Consider the following 20,826-nt stretch of genomic DNA (forward strand, 5'->3'; position numbering starts at 1 on the left):
TCTTGAGAGAGTACTTAAGGGTAAACATGGTCCCACTTGGACTCACAGTCCGCAATAAACCGGCTCTATTTCTTGAGGATAAAGAATATATGACCGGTTTCAGTAAAATATCTACTAAATGTTCTAGAGATCTAATGGTGCTAACTATCAGCACAGCACAAAGAATTCACGCAAAAATTAAAATTGAACTGGCAACTGAGGAAGAAAAATTCCTCACCAATGAAGATCTACAAAATGCCCGGGATAAACTGAAGGAGATTAATACAGGCTTTGATCAATTCATGGCCGCAACTCTGGAAAAAAAGCATAAGAAACTAGCCAAAGACATACAAAACTTTAAGATTGAGAATGTGTATCCATATTTAGCAACCGACTACAAAGATAAGAAAGACAGAGAAAAAGCGGCCAGCCAAACAGGCCCCAGCCGAGCTGATACTTCCAGCTCAGGTTCCTAGGATGGGTCATCTCAAAATCCAGGAAGACAGCAACCCAGAGGCCAACTCATACCACCACCCCCCCAGCTCCCTTTTTTAGGCCGGGGGGTCCCAGAGGACTCTACTGGGGCCCGTCACCATCGATGCCTGTGCCTTTCTACCCCTACAAGTACCAGCAGTGGGGTCCACCAATGCGGAGACGACGCAATCAGTCGAGGTACTAGAAAGTATTCCAATCTTTAATCTATCAGGCATAGAGTTTACAAAAGCCGAGACCACAGTTTTAGCCAAAGGTCTCTCCTTTGTACCTTCAAATAGGACAAATTGGTTTAACCTCGATCAAGAACTGTCCACTTTCTTTAGAACAGGATCCAATGGAACGAGAGGAGGACTCTGGCCTTCGGGTACCCTCCAGCTTTAACCCAAGAGAGAATGAAATATCACCCTCAATAATAACCTTTGAAAAATGTATTAAGAAAGAAATTATCAAACTTCAGGACAAACAAGAACAAAAGAGAAATCTATCAGTAGATGAGCACAAAGCATTGAAAAACCTTTCCACAAATAAACAGATCGTCATAAAAACAGCAGACAAAAGAGGAGGTATAGTCATCCAAAATATGGACCAATACAAGAGTATGGTTAAGTGCCTTCTGGATGTTCCAACTAACTACAAGAAATTGAAAAAAGATCCCTCAATGGAAATCAAGTCCAGGATTCAAGAAACAGTGAACTTTGCCTCTGAGCATGGATGGATCAGCGAAAAAGAGGAGACATTCCTCACCACATCAGAAGCCAGAATACCCGCCTTCTACGCACTCCCCAAAATTCACAAGAATCAACACCAACCACCAGGGAGGCCCATTGTATCCGGATGCAGGTCTATCCTCGAACCAATCTGCAAGTTCGTGGACCACTTCTTGAAACTCCTGAGCCAAGAGACACCCACGTATCTGCGGGACACGATGGCAAAAATCTCCCTTTTTAAAAACCACCCCTTTTTTCCTATGGACGAACTACTAGTAACAATGGATATCGCTAGCCTATACACAAGTATCCCACAAGACTCTGCCATCGAATGTATACAGCACCACCTGACGCACAATATGAAACAGACTCGAGTGCCAACCAATTTCATAGTAGAACTACTAGAACTGGCCCTCTGAAATAACTTTTTCACTTTTGATGAAACTTTTTACCTTCAGGTGAGCGGGAGCGCAATGGGCGCGGCCTATGCGCCCAGCCTGGCAGTTATATTTATGTCAGAATACGAACAGCAGCTCATCCTTAACACCAACAATCCGTTCCGAGACAAAATCTCACGGTGGTTCCGGTATATCGATGACATTAGCTTCATCTGGCGGGACAATGAAACATCTTTGGACAACTTTTTGGAATGGATAAATGGACAAACCAGTGAGATTCAATTCACTCTAGAGAAGAGTAACAAAGGCATTAATTTTTTTCAGCAAAGGAGGACAAACTCATCTGTTCCCTGTTTAGAAAGGAAACGGACCGCAACACCCTGCTTCACTATAGGAGCTTCCATCCGAACAATCTAAGAAACAATTTACCATTTGGACAGTTCCTAAGGCTAAGGTGCAATTGTACGGAGCTAGAAAAATACAAAGCCAATGTATCTATACTACAGATGAAACTACGGAACAGAGGATACCCGAGAAAACTGTTTAACAACACAAGGAAAAGAGTCCAGTATATACCTCGAGAAACCCTTCTCTCTCCAAGAACACAGAATCCGGACACAGGACAACGGATAACTTGTATAACCACCTTTGGTCCCGACACCACCCGTCTAAAGGCCACCATCAAGAAAGTCTGGCCTCTGATACAGATTAGCCTACCTGATGAACCTTTGCCACGAATGGCACTGAAACAGGGAAAAAACCTGAAAGATATACTCACCCATTCCAGACTCAATAAGAAGTCACAAAGATCAGAGCTTTGGAGCATGCGCGAAATTGTGGGACATCTCCCATGCGGTGCATGAGGCGTATGCAAACTAACAAAAAGAACCACATCCTTTAAGATTGGGGAACAGGACTGGCAGTTAAAACATTTTTCAAACTGTAAAACCTCAAACGTCGTTTATGTAATCGAATGTCCTTGTGGGATGAGATACGTGGGCCAGATGAAACGACAAGTGAAAAAACGGATAGGGGAGCATAGGTCACGCATCCGATGCAGGGTCCACACAGCGCTCCTGGTCTCACACTACATAGAACACCAACATGGAGTGGATGACATGAAATGGTGGGTGGTCGACACCATCCTTAATACACCAACACCACCAATGCCCTTAACCATAAGGAAGCCTGGTGGATTTTTAAATTAGAATCCACAACTAGGGGTCTTAATGAGGCGGTGCCCGCCACTTTTAGCTGAGCATTTTTTCCATCCCACCCTCCACACTTCCTCGGGTATGGAGACTAACCAGTCTGCCCTCAGATTGTTCCACCTTTAATTACCCCAATGCAATACTTTAAAGATGTGACAACCTCATTGACCCCATGCTAAGCCCGTTGCCTGAATATTTCGTGTGTCCTGCATGCACCCTTTGCTCAAATGTTTCGAATTTTTCTGTTGACAGTTGCCATTGTTATATCTGAGTACGCCATCTGATTGCAAATCCATTGACTATGTGATAACAAGAGTGGATCCTGTCGGACGTTTGTACACATTCTTGGGTGCTCTTAATGTTCCCTTGACTTTGGAAAAAAGACACAATTTGCTGTTGATGCAACATCTGTGTTTTCTCCTATGTTAACCAATTTACTTACTGTACTTGCACTTTATTTTGCTGTTGGACACACTTACACTAGTATGCCTACATCACACACATCTTTGTCATGATAGGCGCCAACTTCGAAAAGTCCCTTACGCTCCCATCCACTCTACTGAGCGTTACCGCCGCATCATTGCCCATCACCCTGGCAACGACTATAGCGGGCCATCTACAAGCATGCGCACGAGGATTCATACTTTACACCTGCGCATGCGCACTAGCGCGACCTAGCGACCAAGCGGCTCTTCTACAAGCATGCGCACAAGGCTTCCCATTTGCCGCCCGCGCATGCGTAGCAGCTCGCGGGTTCCCCGTTTCCAACCCACGCATGCGCTCTCAGATCAGGCGCACAACTCTTCCAAGCGTTATACGCCTGCTTCAGCAGTATTCCACCTGCTGACACGGGAAGCTGACGCCGCCTCCTCGCGCCCCTCCACAGTTGATTCCACTCCATTGCAGGTACCAAGATGGCCCTGCCTCTCTCTTCCCCCGCAGCCCCACCCCCCAGTCCTCTTGCGAGATCTTTTCTGCACGGATGTGCATGGATAACATTAGACTCTCTCTCACATTTGTCCCTTTACGCAGCGGCTTGTCCTGCATCCACACATCAGTGGTTGCACCACCCAGACGGCTGCTGCCATCGGTTTATATACCCAGAGCTCCACTTCTTTATGAGCTGCCTGCTGCAGGCTCACAGCACCCCCACGAGCCCTTGACTAGCTGATCTACATCAAAGCAGAAGATCAGGTAATTTTGCTCATGACAAATCTATGCTTGCCTTCACAGGTAGCATACTCTCTTGTGCAATCTCTTGCACTTATAGCATTCTATTTGCTCTGAACAATCATTTGTTCCCCCGTCTCTCTCTTTTTCTTTTTTCCTATTTCTTAGACACATGCTCTGAGCTCAGCCTTGCTCTCCAGACCATTGCTGCAAGGTTCCATTCACCACAACGACATTGGATGTCTATCTCCATCACCCACTTAAAAATTTTACAGGTCAGTCACTAGACAGCACAAGCCCACAAGCTAGAGTACGTTTGACACACTCTTCAACCCCAGGGGTTTTTTATTTGGTTTTAATACATGCTAGTATCTCGGTTTTTTGCCACAACACCGCAGTGTTTTATCTACACTAATTACGTCCTCACTTGATTCCCCCATTCAGGGAGACCGGGTCAAGACCCTTGAAGAAGGCGTTCCACGCCGAAACGTCATGGGACCATCTTTCCATCAGGGCCAATCACGCCCGTCCCCACACACCATCTGATAAATATCTAGACGTACCAAAGACTTGGTTATCTCCCCAAAATATCCAGTACAACATTGGAAACAACCATCAGGATGTTTTTTTGTGAAGACTAAACTCCGGTTCACTAACTACAATTTCACGTTCTATGTGTTTCTTTGTACATAATTGCTGCAAAATTACTCTGCTTCTATGTACATGTTTTAGCAAATTTATGACCATGTTTTGAGAATTTGAATTGTGGCTTCAGTCAGCTCTTTATTTGTTCTCTTTTCAATATGTCTGCCAACTTTTAGGCAAGTGTTGTTCAAAAAAACTATTTAACACTATGGGAAACTAAACCCAGATCTTTTGTGACACCATCTGAATAAATAAGCCAATAGTCACCTGTGATATTCCTTTTTTGTATTCCTGCACTTAACAACTATGAGTACACAGCTCCTCTGATACTTAGCGTGCAAAATGTTAAAATCTTTGCAGCAAATAGAAATGTAAAGAACAATTGTTATAAATATATGTGGCAGGACGCCACCCCTTTGTTTCAAATGGGAGGAGACATGTGCCAGCACTATTGGCATAGAGTCAATCAAGGGAGTGGGGGAAATGGAGCAAGGTGTGCCGTCATCAGCAGATGGAGGTGAGTGTCCACACAAAACACTGCAATGCAAAGCATGAAGTTCTCCCCCAAATGTGACCTTGAAATTAGCTAATGCAGGGAGCATCACACAAACATGTACACAACCCTACCCATATGCTGTGCACATCCCCATCACAACCCCATGCATGCAGCACCTCATGCATGTGTCACCCAGACCTATGCCTGTATGACCCACCCATATGGCAAGTAACCTGTATGTCCAAACTTGAAGTGAAAATGCTCAGAACTGCAGCAATAACAACATATGCATGATGCACGTTGACCCATCTCCGATGCTATCCCTCTCTTGGTCCCCCGCAGGCTCACAATCTGACAGTGAGGAGCAGGACTCTGCGAAGCAGGCCCCATAACCGATGAAAAAGGCCAGGGGCATGGAATGAGGCACCAGGCCAAGCACATCAAGGGGCACTGGCAAACCTGGACCGTCACAGAGGCCCAAAGCCACTCATGTCGTAATGTCACCAAGGCGTGAAAGGGTGACCGACAATGTAAAGGCACCCACACCAGCCAGTCCAACCACACAGGAGCCACTGGCAGAAGGCTCACTCTCTGCTGCCAACAGCTCGGTTGGAGAAGCAGCTGTCACGGCACCCCAGTCTGATGTTGAGGAACCATGCCATACACCTGCAGGACGGCGCACACCCAGCCCGCAGCTGTCATCCCACCAAAGCCCATGCCCCACATCCAATGGCAGCGGCCATGAGCTGTCTGAGGGTGGATCATTGGCAGGGAGATGGAGTCCCATGGACAGCTCACCTGAGGGCGGAAACATGCCGCAAGCTGCACCAAGACCAACCAAAGGCAGGGACAGAGACCAGGGACTCAGCGTCATCCAACAGTGCCAGGAGTAGTTCACTGCACTAGCTGGACAGCACGTGAGCGAGGGTGGCCTGGCGAGGGAGGAGTGTCGGGAATATGCAAAGGACATAAAAATCGCCATTGAGACAAGTACGACACGCATTTGCGCTGAGTTAGCAGCTGTGAGGCAGGTCCTCAGCCGCATTGCGGATGCGATGGAGAGCCAGCGTCCGGCACAGGGACTGAAGCAACCAAGCACCTCCTCCTCTGCCAGCTCCAGGCAGACTTGCCCTCTGCGCATGTCCAAGCGGTCCTTGCGTCAGCCAGACTCCCAACCAACCAACGGTGGCAGAGGACGTGGGAAGTAAGGGCAGCCTATCATTGTTGACTCTTGCACACTAATGCCTCACTGACGTGCACGCCATGTTTGGGGGAGTTGGGGGGGAGAGGGTGTTTGGGGGAGTTGTGGGGGGAGGCGGAGAGGGTGTTTGGGGGAGTTGTGGGGGAAGGGGGAAAAATATCATAGTTAAACAGGCATCAGAAAATCATGTGTCCAGGAAGAACTTCCTGTTTTGGATGATATGATCAAAGCATAGATCTGGGGAAAGACTTATTTTTACCTGTTCACATCCTTTCTTTGTGAATCACCCCACTATCACTTCACCCCTCCTTACAATATATAGACTAAGTACAGAGTAATCAGAGTTTTACTTCGTATCAATAGATCATTCACATAGCCCAAGTTCCTTCTTTCTCCAAGGTCAGGCATGGACTTGTGTAGGTATGGGAAGGATATTCCTATGTTAAATCGAGAGCAGAACATACTTTAGAACCCTGTATCTGTCTGTCAAGTCCGTGATAGATGTAAGGGAGATTATATTTATATATAGCATCAAGCCACTAGTTACAGAAAGTGCATAGAACAATGTGCAATGTGCAACAACAAGCCTATTAGTCACAGATTAAATAGGTGTGTGTGTGCAGACAGGCAAAGCCTCACCTCATGGTACGGTGGGTACATCAGGCATGCCGACAAAACAAAGAAGACAAAATAGGTGTGAGTTGTAGTTTGGTAAAATACAAAGGCAGCACAGGGCTGAATGGAGAGTCAAAATCAGTAGTTGCAGTTCAGTAAAGTACAAAGGCAGCACAGGGCTGAATGGAGAGTCAAAATCAGTAGTTGCAGTTAGGTAAAAAAACAAATTCAGCACAGGGCTGAATGGAGAGTCAAAATCGGTAGTTACAGTTAGGTAAGAAAACAAATGCAGCACAGTCCTGAATGGAGAGTCAAAATCAGTACTTACAGTTAGGTAAACAACAAATGCAGCATAGGGCTGAATGCCGAGTCAAAATCAGTAGTTGCAGGCACGCAAGAATGCAAAACTGCACAAGGCTGACAAGAGAGATAAGGGGGTAGTTGGCATGCTACATAAGCTATGCTAGTTTACAGCAAAATATAAGTACAACACATATGGGGCTGAGACAGGACTCTGGGTCACAATAAGGTAAGATAGTCACGTTTGGTGTATTAGCAAATAACGAATGGTATGCGTAGGCAGCATGTTACATCTGCTACAGCCCGAGGCTTTAGTTTTTCATAGCGATTGGCATCAGGATAAGATATGAGGCAGAGCCATGTCGCTGAGTATGTAAAGTTGCAATAACGCTCATAACTGATGCACATGCATCAAACACCCAGCTGTGTACCCTCTCACTCAGTTCCTTTAGGTCTGCCCAGAGTTTCCATTACCCACTTGGTTTTAGTATTTCTAGTACTTAATTATTAATAGTACTATGAATTTGGATGAATGTTCCCACAGGAGTATGCATTTTTGATAATCTGTTAGTGATTTTATGGATGTGAGAATCAATCTGTACTGTCTATCAAATCCTGGTGCCACACCATGGCCTTTATGTATAGTTGCATAATGTAAAAATATGTGTCCACAGTGTCATGATTCAACCGAGTAAATGTTCCAGAAATCCAGAACACTTTGGGCCTCATTACACGGTAGGCGGAGGACCAAGGTGCTATTAGCACCTTGGTCCATGCCGGTAAAATACCGGCACTGCCTTGGTGGAAAAGGGAATTACCGCCCTATTCCAAGGTTGGCGGGGGGTAATTCCCCTTTCCCCCAATGCCCTTCCCCATTCCCATTTCTGCCCCATAGGGCTCTATGGGAATGGGGAAGGCGCTAATTACGGTGCCGCAAATTGAGGTACCGTAATTAGCACCCTGGTCCCTTTGCGGGTTGGTTTTTAACGCCTGCAAAATGCAGGCATTAAAGTCTCCAACCCGCAAAGGGATCTCGTAGTAAGGCGGTAAGGGTTAACGGTCACCGCTACCATTAACGGTGACCCTTAACCCTTACCGCCGTCCGTGTAATGAGGCCCTTTGTCTCAATTATTGCATCTGTTCATCAGTCTTAAAGGAATCGGACATGCCAATCTGTTATTTCACCATCTGACAGATACCAAGGAATACCTCTGGAGTTGTATTGCACACACACAATGGAAGTTAGGGACAGTTCAGTTATGCTGAATCACCAGGATTCTAGTTGATTTAGATGACCACATAAGCTCCCCTAGGCTTATTATTAACCCCTGGTAACAATACTTGGTGTTTGCCCCTTTGGGGGCTCCCTGGACCTTCCAAATCCACTTTTCCAACCCGTTATGGCTTTCCTTCCAGTAAACCCTGTCCGTGGTTACTCATGTCTTGCCCCTGGTTTGGAGCTTCCTCTGTGATGTTGGTTCAGAGGTACCTGTTTGTGGCCTTGCTCCTATTCCCCTGCTCTTAGTCATGTATTGTTCTGGTAAGCAACTACTTTGCACTGCCCAACTCTATATATTTTCTAGGTATTGTTTTTCTGTTATATTACAGGCACCTTCATGTGCCTGTATTTTGTATCCCTGCACTTATCTGCTGTGGGAAGGATGTAAAGGTCAGTTTCCTCCCTTTCCCCTTTTCCACTTGTGGCACCCCAAAGTGACTGAGTTTGACATATGGCACCTTATAAATCTGTGCAGTAGCACCTGGAGCATTTCAAGTGCTGAATGGGATTGCCAAATACATGATCTCTAGCCTAAATAACTGGAAGACTCTAAGAATATGGCAGAATACTACTTTATTCTAAGTTTAATACAGTAGGGAAACCTGACAGTCAAACATACTGGGCCTCATTACGCGGTAGGCGGTAAGTAACGATCCTTACCGGCATGGAGTAAATAACGTGTCCGTGTACTAACCAGCCTGCTAAATGCGTACCATTGCGAGTCCACGGGCATGAGCTTTGCGCCATGCCGGTAAGGACACGACCGCCATGGGGGCGCTGTTGAGCGCGATACAAAATGGCTGCCTAGAGCGCGAGCTCCGTTCAGACAAATATCCTTGATAAAATGATCCTAACTTGGAGCACTCCGCAGATGATTTTGAAGAGTGGAGGCTGCAGCGGATCAATCCTGCATTCAACTGCAGAAATCCGGAAGAAAAATGCTGTTGTAGGACGGAAATAGAGAGCATGCAACTGTTGGCGGTGAGAGTGGGGGACGCGGGCTGCCTCCCAGATCCACACGGATATTCGAAGTAACCGCAGACGCTCTAGCTGGCAGACCATAGAGGTCCGGCGATCCGACACCAACAAGCGAGTGAATCGAAGGACGCTTCATACAAGCTGAGGCGGCCGACGTGTCTGTGGTGGGAAGGAGAACAGCGAGTGTGGACGGCACATTAACCCTGTGAGACGGTCAAGCGGCACGTACCGAAACCGCCATTAAGCCACGTGTTGTGAGTGCTGCGAGGAGGAGGCGGTGCTGAATAGACTGCTGGCCCTAGCCACGAGGACAGCACTAATGCCTGATAAACCGACAAAAGGAGCGGGGGCTAGCAAAAGGGGCCCAATGGACTCGTTCACCAACAGCCAAGGGACGGATTCGATGGCAGAAACATCCGCTGCCCCTAACGTATAACTGACGTTGTAAGTGAGGTCGACAAGCTAACCACGATTGTACAAAATGGCTTCCTTGCAATAAATGTGAAACTGGATGACATTGTCTCAACTATTGGGTCATTGAAGGCAAGAGTGGATAAAGAAAGCTCCAGAATAACAGAAGCCGAAGGCAAAATTACTAACAACGAGGACACTATTGCAAGTCATGCTCGAGACATAACGCAATTAAAAAACGATTTTCTCAGAATACAGTCTAAATGCAAGGATCTTGAATCTCGTTCTAGAAGAAATAACATAAGAATTGTTGGGGTATCCGAAAAGTTCGGCAAAGGAGCAATGGAACAACAAGTAGAAGCTCTCCTACAGACCCTCTTCGGACCTGAAACTTTCTCGGAACACTTTCTGATAGAAAGGGCACATCGCACACTGGCTCCAACACCAAAACCAGGGGCGCCGCCCTGCACGATCATAGCGCGCCTCCTAAATTACAGGAACAGAGATGTGATCCTTAAAAAAGCTTGTGAGCAAGGTACACTACACTATGAGGAGACCCGTATCCATATACCAGGATTTTTCGGCAGGCGTTCAGGCCAACCGACGATCCTACAAACCATTGAAAAGACTGTTACGAGCACGTCAGGTCCAGTATGCATTAATATTCCCAGCCAAAATGCATATTCAGCAGGGAGGAAGAGCACACTTCTTTGAGAATCCGGCGGCTGCAATGGCCTATATCGAGTCACATATACCTCTGCCCCCAGTAGGCCGGGGCCCGGATCAAAATGGCGTCCCGCCCCGAGGCGGACTGATGATACTCTGATGCAAGAAGAACCAAAGCACATGCCTACCACAAAAACGGAACAGGAATAAGACAAAACAAGCGGTGGCGCACCACAGGAAAATGTGGAAGTCGGACTGCGAGCTCGAGCGGGCAGCCATACAGCGACAGCATGGCAACCCCAGGCGATCTCCAACAGTTTGTAAGGTTAAATCATCCAGTTGGGGCGGATGATGGGGGTTGGGGGTGACGGTGAAGGGGAGAAGATGGACCTTTTGTTGAACAGTTGAAAAGTTGCTTTGTTGAAGGTCGAACAGATAATTGCGCTATGCGTGTTGAACGGTATTTGGATAACACTGCAATGGTGAGCAGATACGATGGCGGTTGGCACTGACAATGGCAAAGGGATGAAAATCAGACTGCTGTCATGGAACGTCAGGTGGCTGAACAATCCCTCCAAAACTAGGAAAATAGGAACAGGAACAGACACTCACCCCATATAGCCATGTTACAGGAAACACATACACAGGGCCCCAGCAACGCAAGTTTACTGGCCGCATGGGGCAAGCAAAGATACCACACAGAATATTCCACTCAGGCACGATGAGTCATGACCATACTACATCCATCACTTGGATTCCAGACCAAAGGACATAAAGAGGACCCCCTGGGGAGATATGTACTTGTTTGGGGAGAGGTTGCGGGAAAATCGATTGCATTGATTAACACTTATGGCCCCAATATAGATGACCCAGACTTTTATCTCAATATACTGGAATTACTGATTACACTTGATACTACTAGTATTATCTGGGGGGGAGATTTCAATTTAATACTAGACCCAAATCTAGACAGATCCTCCAGAGCCAAGCGGATGCGGTCTAAAGCATCTATAGTCCTAGATCAGGTTATGCCACAGCTGATGCTATGAGATGCCTGGAGGGCACTACATCCAGGTGCGAAGGAGTGCACGTACTACTCGAGCATACATGACTCGGAATCTCGTATAGATTATTGGTGGGTGTTTGAAGACATGCTGGGAGGGATAGAAAGTTGTGAAATATACCCACAAACATTATCTGATCATTCCCCAGTATCCCTGGACTTAATGTTTGGGGATGTCCCGAAACCGCAGAAGAGATGGAGAATGCCCACACATATACTCAAAGACCCTAATGTTGCGGAGGCATTACATATAAACATGGAAGAATTCTTTAACAACAATATGGGAACAGTGGATAAATATTCAACAGTATGGGAGGCTTTCAAGCTCTGGGTAAGGGGAACTCTGATCTCCAAATCCTCGGGGCTGCTTAAAGCAGTGAGACAGGAACTAAGTGAAACAGAGACGCAAATTTGCCAATTAGAGAACTCTTATAGCGAGACCCGAAATAAGGATACTTTAGCTGAAATAAATCACCTCCTAAAGGAATTTAATAAGCTGGCCACAAGAGAACTGCAATACATAGCAGCCCCAGCCAGGGCACGCAGATACAGGGAGGGGAACAAGGCGGGAAGAGCTCTGGCCAACATCATCAAGGCGGACCGCCAACACACCCCGATAACATGCATTGAAAGCACGGAGAGTGGAATGGTGACCGGGGGTAGATCCATCAATCTTGAATTCCTGAAATTTTACCAGAAACTGTACTCAAATACAGACGAGAAAACTGTGCCTGAAATACAAGCATACTTGAATGACCTGGAATTCCCGACCCTCCCACCAGACACAAAACAGGGCCTTGATAGCCCAATCACTGAGGAAGAAATCATAGAAGCCATAAAAGCATTGTATTCAGGAAAGGCCCCGGGATCTGATGGGTTGGGGGTGAAACTATACAAAGAATTTGAAAAGGAACTTGCCCCAATCTTGTTAAAAATATGGGAGGAAGCGCTGGAACTTGGGGAGCTCCCTGGATCCATGCGAGAAGCTGTAATAACAGTACTACCGAAGCCCCGCCGTCCCCCACAGGATATGTCATCGTACAGGCCACAATCACTCATTAACGTCGACGCTAAAATGTTCGCCAAAGTCCTGGCAAATAGACTATTACCAAACATGCCGTCTCTGATTCATCCGGATCAGAACAGATTTATCGCTACAAGATCCACTGTGTTCAATTTGCGCAGACTGTTTGCAATAAAGGCTCAAGCTGTAGCGGTGTCACTGGACGCCGAGAAAGCATTTGATTCGGTGTCCTGGGTGTACCTTTTTGAAGTACTAGGAAGGTTTGGAATGGGCCCCAATTTCATTAGCTATGTTAAATTACTGTACAGAAAAACCAGGGCGAGGGTCCTTACAAACACTGTGGTCTCCGAGTTCTTTGCACTAGGCAGAGGTACCAGGCATGGTTGCCCATTCTCACCAATATTATTTGCACTGACTATTGAACCAATGGCCATAATGATTAGGCTAAAACACAGGGATAAAGGAATAGGAATATCCGGCCTGCCCCAATCGATCTCTTTATATGCGGATGATACTTTACTGTACCTTAGGAACCCTGAGACTAACCTGATGCCTGTAATGCAAGATATACATGAATTTGCTGAATACTCAGGATGTAAAATAAATAACGAAAAATCTGAAATACTACCGCTGACACCTCAAACCACATGCCCGGGATCCACTGGAAACCTTAAGTGGGCACCCGGACATATTAGATATTTAGGCGTGCTGGTGTCTCGAGACAAAAAAACACTCTTTGCAGACAACTATGAAGCAATAATGCAGACTTTGAAGGCAAAATTGCAAACATGGGCCAAGCTACCCATATCCCTGAATGGCAGGGTTGCGATCCTTAAAATGGTCGTACTCCCTAAGTTACTTTATTTATTTACTAATATACCAATCTGGCCAGGCAAAACCTTTTTTGAGAAAATAAGAACAATGGTGGTCTCCTTTGTGTGGGACGGGAAAACCCCTAGAATGAAATGGGAAAAAATATTCACTGAACCTTACTGTACACGGGGGCTAACCGCGCCGGATTTCGAGCTATACTATCTTACAGCACAAGCGCAGTTCGCAAAGCTCTGGTATGACCCCGAGGCCAGATCGCCCCATATATGGCTTGAGAAGTTTGCGGCACATCCCATAGACCTCTGTTCTATAATATTTTATTCTCAATACAAAGATCCTTGTCCCTTTGACCCAGTTGGGACCACTGTACGCGCATGGAAGGCATTATATAAAAAACTGAAGATAGATACCCCATATGACCCAGATGTACCCCTTTGGAAATACCCCAGCATACCATCCACATTGGATAAGACAATACAAAGGCACTGGGACCCAGACAGGGAAATCCAAATGCGAGACATGTTCCCGAATGGCAGATTTGTAACGCTCGAGGAACTCAGGGAGGCAATAGGGGGGGACCAACCAAAACACTTGAATACCATAGGATGACATCTGCATTTAGTGCACGCTGGCCACTCTTTCCGGACGAGCCACCATCCCATCCTTGTATACAAGCCGCCACATTCGGTACGGGGCTGGGAGTCTCTAAACTTCATGCACTAGTACAACTACACATCCCCACCACAATTCAGGCAAAAGCCAAATGGGAAGAAGACCTGAACTTAAATATCCCGGATGAAAAATGGGTGAAATACTGTATGCTTACCAAAGCGGTATCCATGAACACAGGGCTAAGACGTATTCAGTTCAAAATCCTAAATAGGTTACACTACACTCCTGCAAAGATGGCCAAGTTCTCAACGACTCACTCTGGGGACTGCCCTAAATGCAAGGCTAGCCAAGGGGGAGCACATCACATGTATTGGGAATGCCCCCCTGTTGCTGCATTCTGGAGAGAAGTGGCAGAGATGCTTGAAGACATTACACAAATACCTGCGGACATGCATCCACCGAAATATTTGTTCGGAGACATAGGCAAACAAGGTGAAAAGATCAGACGGCTGTTCAATGTTGCATGTGTTGTAGCCAAAAGGTGCATACTGAGATGTTGGACAAGTACCTCTCCGCCAAAAACTGAACATTTTCTTCAAGATCTGGCCTACGAAAACGAATGTGAGGAACAATATACTATGTCTGTGACAATGAGATGTCCCCCCCAAGGACATATGGGCCCCGTTTAGAATGTACTTATGTGAAATGGCCTCTGATGAGGAAATGTCTGTGTAAATTGTTTTGTGATACCTGAGCTATGTCTTTAACAACTGTTGAATTGTATGTACCGACATATGAAGGTGCAATGAGTTTAATCTGTGTTGACCTTCAGTAATAAAAAGAGTTTAAAAAAAAAAGGACACGACCGCCATGCCGGTAAAGACCTAAAAATGTCCATTAGCGGCATCAAGTAAAGCGCTGATTACACTAGCGCCATCCATGAATCCGGCATTAGCAGTGACCACTAAAAGCGGTGACCGTTAATAGTGGTGACCTTAAATAAGCGAAACCGGAAGTAGCGTCATCGCACAGGAACGGGAAGGAGCACGGCAGCCATCATTAAAAACACAATCCATTGCCATACTCAGCCCCCAGGACATGCAGCAACACTACAGCTGGCCAAACTTCATCCAACAACATTTGAGAATGCCCAAGGCCCTAAAGAAAGTTGCAGCGTGCCAGCGCAAAGAACGTTTCTCAAATGAGGAACTAACCATGCTTGCAGATACACTAGCTGCAAATGCAGAGGTTGTGTTTGCTCAAGACATGTGGCGTCCCACCCAGATGAAAAAAAAGGAGATCTGGGAGGAGGTGGCACGGAAAGTCAGTGCGGTGGGCACCACCCCCCGCACTGTAAAAGACGTCCGCAAGCGCTGGGATGACCTGCACCTCCATGTCCAGAGCATACTTGCAGCCAACAGGAGCCAGGCCATGGGTACAGGAGGCCGAGGAGGATCCCTAATTAAGATGCAAGCTTGGGAGGAGACTTGTGCCAGCACTATAGGCATAGAGTCAATTGAGGGAGTGGGGGAAATTGAGCGCGGTGTGCCGTCATCGGCAGATGCAGGTGAGCGTCCACACAAAACACTGCAATGCAAAGCATGAAGTTCTCCCCCAAATGTGACCTTGAAATTAGCTAATGCATGGAGCATCACACACACATGTACATAGCCCTATTCATATGCTGTGCACATCCCCATCACAACCCCATGCATGCAGCACCTCATGCATGTGTCACCCAGACATATGCCTGTATGACCCACCCATATGGCAAGCAACCTGTATGTCCAAACTTGAAGTGAAAATGCTCAGAACTGCAGCAATAACAACATATGCATGATGCACGTTGACCCATCTCCGATGCTATCCCTCTCTTGGTCCCCCACAGGCTCACAATTTGACAGTGAGGAGCAGGACTCTGCGACGCAGGCCCCAAAACCGATGAAAAAAGTCAGGGGCATGGAAGGAGGTACCAGGCCAAGCACATCAAGGGGCACTGGCAAACCTGGACCGTCACAGAGGCCAAAAGCCACTCATGTCGTAATGTCACCAAGGCGTGAAAAGGCGACCGACACTGTAATGGCACCCACACCAGCCAGTCCAACCACACAGGAGCCACTGGCAGAAGGCTCAGTCTCTGCTGCCAACAGCTCGGTTGGAGAAGCAGCTGCCACGGCACCCCAGTCTGATGTTGAGGAACCATGCCATACACCTGTAGGACAGCGCACACCCAGCCCGCAGCTGTCATCCCACCTTGCCCACGCCCCACATCCAATGGCAGCGGCCATGAGCTGTCTGAGGGTGGATCATTGGCAGGGAGATGGAGTCCCATGGACAGCTCACCTGATGGCGGACACGTGCCGCAAGCTGCCACAAGACCAACCAAAGGCAGGGACAGAGACCAGGGACTCAGCGTCATCCAACAGTGCCAGGAGGAGCTCACTGCACTTGTTGGACAGCACATGAGCGAGGGTGGCCTGGCGAGGGAGGAGTGTCGGGAATATGCAAAGGACATAAAAATCACCATTGAGTCAAGTACGACACGCATTTGCGCTGAGTTGGCAGCTGTGAGGCAGGTCCTCAGCCGCATTGCGGATGCGATGGAGAGCCAGCGTCCGGCACAGGGACTGAAGCAATCAAGCACCTCCTCCTCTGCCAGCCCCAGGCAGACCAGCCCTCTGCACAGGTCCACGCGGACCTTGCGTCAGCCAGACTCCCAACCACCCAATGGTGGCAGAGGACGTGGGAAGTAGGGGCAGCCTGTCATTGTTGATTCTTGCACACTAATGCCTCACTGACGTGCATGCCATGTTTGGGGGAGTTGTGGGGGAGGGGGGAGAGGGTGTTTGGGGGAGTTGTGGGGAGAGGGGGAGAGGGTGTTTGGGGGAGTTGTGGGGGAAGGGGGAAAAATATCATAGTTAAACAGGTATCAGAATATCATGTTTCCTGGAAGAACTTCCTGTTTTTGATGAGATGATCAAAGCATAGATCTGGGGAAAGACTTATTTTTACTTGTCCACATCCTTTCTTTGTGAATAACCCCACTATCACTTCACCCCTCCTTACAATATATAGACTAAGTGCAGAGTAATCATAGTTTTACTTCGTATCAATAGATCATTCACATAGTCCAAGTTCCTTCTTTCTCCAGGGTCAGGCATGGACTTGTGTAGGGGTGGGGAGGATATTCCTATGTTTAATCGAGAGCAGAACATACTTTAGAACCCTCGATCTGTCTGTCAAGTCTGTGATAGATGTAAGGGAGATTATATTTATATATAGGCATCAAGCCACTAGTTACAGAAAGTGCATAGAACAATTTGCGATGTGCAAGAACAAGCCTATTAGTCACAGATTAAATAGGTGTGTGTGTGCAGACAGGCAAAGCCTCACCTCATGGTATGGTGGCTACATCAGGCATGCCGACAAGGCAAAGAAGACAAAATAGGTGTGAGTTGTAGTTAGGTAAAATACAAAGGCAGCACAGGGCTGAATGGAGAGTCAAAATCAGTAGTTGCAGTTCAGTAAAGTACAAAGGCAGCACAGGGCTGAATGGAGAGTCAAAATCAGTAGTTGCAGTTAGGTAAAAAACAAATTCAGCACATGGCTGAATGGAGAGTCAAAATCGGTAGTTACAGTTAGGTAAGAAAACAAATGCAGCATAGGCCTGAATGGAGAGTCAAAATCAGTAGTTACAGTTAGGTAAACAACAAATGCAGCACATGGCTGAATGCTGAGTCAAAATCAGTAGTTGCAGGCACGCAAGAATGCAAAATAGCGCACAAGGATGAACGCTGAGTCAAAGTCAGTAGTTGCAGGCAGGTAAGAATGCAAAACTGCATAAGGCTGACACGAGAGATAAGGGGGTAGTTCGCATGCTACATAAGCTATGCTAGTTTACATCAAAATATAAGTACAACAGATATGGGGCTGAGACAGGACTCTGGGTCACAATAAGGTAAAATAGTCACGTTTGGTGCATTAGCAAATAACGAATGGTATGCGTAGGCAGCATGTTACATCTGCTACAGCACGAGGCTTTAGTTTTTCATAGCGATTGGCATCAGGATAAGATATGAGGCAGAGCCATGTCGCTGAGTATGTAAAGTTGCAATAACGCTCATAACTGATGCACATCCTCAAACACCCAGCTGTGTACCCTCTTACTTAATTCCTTTAGGTCTGCCCAGAGTTTCCATTACCCACTTGGTTTTAGTATTTCTAGTACTTAATTATAAATAGTACTATGAATGTGGATGAATGTTCCCACAGGAGTATGCATTTTTGATAATCTGTTAGTGATTTTATGGATGCGAGAATCATTCTGTACTGTCTAACAAATCCTGGTGCCACACCATGGCCTTTATTTATAGTTGCATAATGTAAAAATGTGTGTCCACAGTGTCATGATTCAACCGAGTAAATGTTCCAGAAATCCAGAACACTTTGTCTCAATTATTGCCTCTGTTCATCAGTCTTAAAGGAATCGGACAGGCCGATCTGTTATTTCACCATCTGACAGATACCAAGGAATACCTCTGGAGTTGTGTTGCACAAACACAATGGAAGTTAGGGACAGTTCAGTTATGCTGAATCACCAGAATTCTAGTTGATTTAGATGACCACATAAGCTCCCCTAGGCTTCTTATTAACCCCTGGTAACAATACTTGGCGTTTGCCCCTTTGTGGGCTCCCTGGACCTTCCAAATCCACTTTTCCAACCCGTTATGATTTTCCTTCCAGTAAACCCTGTCCGTGGTTACTCATGTCTTGCCCCTGGTTTGGAGCTTCCTCTGTGATGTCGGTTCAGAGGCACCTGTTTGTGGCCTTGCTCCTATTCCCTTGCTCTTAGTCATGTATTGTTCTGGTAAGCAACTACTTTGCACTGCCCAACTCTATATATTTTCTAGGTATTGTTTTTCTGTTATATTACAGGCACCTTCATGTGCCTGTATTTTGTATCCCTGCACTTATCTGCTGTGGGAAGGCTGTAAAGGTCAGTTTCCAACCTTTCCCCTTTTCCACTTGTGGCACCCCAAAGTGACTGAGTTTGACATATGGCACCTTATAAATCTGTGCAGTAGCACCTGGAGCATTTCAAGTGCTGAATGGGATTGCCAAATACATGATCTCTAGCCTAAATTATCCGGCAGACTCTAAAAATATGGCAGAATACTACTTTATTCTAAGTTTAATACAGTAGGGAAACCTGACAGTCAAACATACTGGGCCTCATTACGCGGTAGGCGGTAAGTAACGGTCCTTACCGGCATGGAGTAAATAACGTGTCCTTATACTAACAAGCCTTCCAATTGCGTGCCATTACGAGTCCGCAGGCACACGCTTTGCACCATGCCGCTAAGGACACGACCGCCATTCCGGTAAAGACCCCAAAATGTCCCTTAGCGGCATCAAGTAAAGCGCTGATGGCACTAGCGCCATCCATGAATCCGGCATTAGCGGTGACCGCTAAAAGTGGTGACCGTTAATAGTGGTGACCGTAAATAAGCGGAACTGGAAGTAGCATCATTGCACAGGAATGGGAAGGAGCACAGCGGCCATCATTAAAAACACAATCCATTGCTATCCTGAGCCCCCAGGACCTGCAGCAACACTACAGCTGGCCAGACCTCATCCAACAACACTTAAGAATGCCCAAGGCCCTAAAGAAAGGTGCAGCGCGCCATCGCAAGGAACGTTTCTCAAATGAGGAACTAACCATGCTTGCAGATACACTAGCTGCAAATGCAGAGGTTGTGTTTGCTCAAGACATGTGGCGTCCCGCCCAGATAAAAAAAAGGAGATCTGGGAGGAGGTGGCATGGAAAGTCAGTGTGGTTGCATCACCCCCCGCACTGTAAAGGACATCCACAAGTGCTGGGATGATCTGCGCCTCCATTCCGGAGCATACTTGCAGCCAACAGGAGCTAGGCCATGGGTACAGGAGGCAGAGGGGGATCCCCAATTAAGATGCAAGCTTGGGAGGAGACATGTGCCAGCACTATTGGCATAGAGTCAATCGAGGGAGTGGGGGAAATGGAGCACCGTGTGCCGTCATCGGCAGATGGAGGTGAGTGTCCACATAAAACACTGCAATGCAAAGCATGAGGTTCTCCCCCAAATGTGATCTTGAAATTAGCTAATGCATGGAGCATCACACACACACATGTACACAACCCTACCCATATGCTGTGCACATCCCCATCACAACCCCATGCATGCAGCACCTCATACATGTGTCACCCAGACGTATGCCTGTATGACCCACCCATATGGCAAGCAACCTGTATGTCCAAACTCGAAGTGAAAATGCTCAGAACTGCAGCAAAGCAATAACAACATATGCATGATGCACGCTGACCCACAACTGATGCTATCCCTCTCTTGGTCCCTCACAGGCTCACAATCTGACAGTGAGGAGCAGGACTCTGTGACGCAGGCCCCAAAACCGATGAAATAGGCCAGGGGCATGGAAGGAGGCGCCAGGCCAAGCACATCAAGGGGCACTGACAAACTTGGACCGTCACAGAGGCCCAAAGCCACTTATGTCGGAATGTCACCAAGGCATGAAAGGGCGACCGACACTGCAATGGCACCCACACCAGCCAGTCCAACCACACAGGAGCCACTGGCAGAAGGCTCAGTCTCTGCTTCCAACAGTTCGGTTGGAGAAGCATCTGCCACGGCACCCCAGTCTGATGTTGAGGAACCATGCCATACATCTGTAGGACAGCGCACACCCAGCC

Source organism: Ambystoma mexicanum, chromosome 5q, assembly GCF_040938575.1.
Source record: "Ambystoma mexicanum isolate Mex_15411 chromosome 5q, UKY_AmexF1_1, whole genome shotgun sequence".
NCBI lineage: Eukaryota > Metazoa > Chordata > Amphibia > Caudata > Ambystomatidae > Ambystoma > Ambystoma mexicanum.